The 787-nt window shown below is 57.9% G+C and overlaps 1 protein-coding gene across 4 annotated transcripts in view; it reads left to right on the top strand.

The window, feature by feature from the left end:
* Window positions 1-422: 422 nt before the first annotated feature.
* ST3GAL4 (ST3 beta-galactoside alpha-2,3-sialyltransferase 4) overlaps window positions 423-787 on the top strand; it is a 188,024-nt gene continuing 187,659 nt past the window's right edge. For 3 of the 4 annotated variants that reach the window (XM_025201311.1, XM_014518854.2, XM_025201303.1), the window contains exon 1: window positions 423-609. The gene's annotated coding sequence lies outside the window, so the exon portion shown is untranslated. The other variant, XM_025201304.1, reaches the window with a different exon arrangement.

Here is a 787-nt window from a genome sequence, read left to right as displayed (position 1 = left end):
CCGGGCGATGAAGCAGAGCAGGGGTAACTACTAAGCTGCACTGAAAAGCTTTGGTGATGAAATCCAGTCATGAGACCCATAACAACATGGGCAGAGACTGGAGAGGACTTGGAGGGGTTTGACTTCTCAGAGTGTCCATCACCAATAGCTAGGTTGATCCATAAGGAAAGACTCTTTTCATATTTAACACTGCCCTTGGCTGTCAAAGTTACACCCTGCCTGAGCATAAGTCAGAATCTGAGCGAGTGTCCATGTCCAGGTGGTGCGTGGTCCTTGGGAGGCCGCTCAGTGGAAGGGGCAGGGCACAAGGGCAAAGCAGGAAAGCATGGGCCGCTGGGATGGGATGTGAGACGCTATGGCCACGGGACGAGCAAAATGTACTGGCTTCAGCAGGGATTTGGTGAGGGGGGGTGTTAGAATTTGGTGAGGGAGGATGTTATGATTAAACAGGCAGGAAGGCACCGCGATCCAGGCCAAGAGGAGTAGGGGAGCCCTTGCTGAAGGAAGCTGCACAAGCAAGGAAGAGGGGAAAATCCGCGAGCAACAGGATAAGGAAGATTCAAGGGCAAAGCCAGCAGCTGCAAGGTTAGACACTGAGGAACGGAGCAGGTGAGAACGGCGGGAATCTCTTCGTGCCCGGCTGCAGTGTGCGGTCTGGCCCGGCTCTCGGCACCGGCCGGAGAAGCAGACAGCCGGCTCGGGGCTGCGGCGGAGCGCAAGCTGCCCGAGCCGAGGCCTGCGGGGAGCACCCGCCACTGCTCGGCGAGAGGTGCGCGGGGGAGACGCC

This window comes from Alligator sinensis, unplaced genomic scaffold, assembly GCF_000455745.1.
Source record: "Alligator sinensis unplaced genomic scaffold, ASM45574v1 scaffold760_1, whole genome shotgun sequence".
Lineage (NCBI taxonomy): Eukaryota > Metazoa > Chordata > Crocodylia > Alligatoridae > Alligator > Alligator sinensis.
The sequence above is the reverse complement of the archived record's forward strand: the minus strand, read 5'-3'. Positions and strand labels throughout refer to the sequence as shown.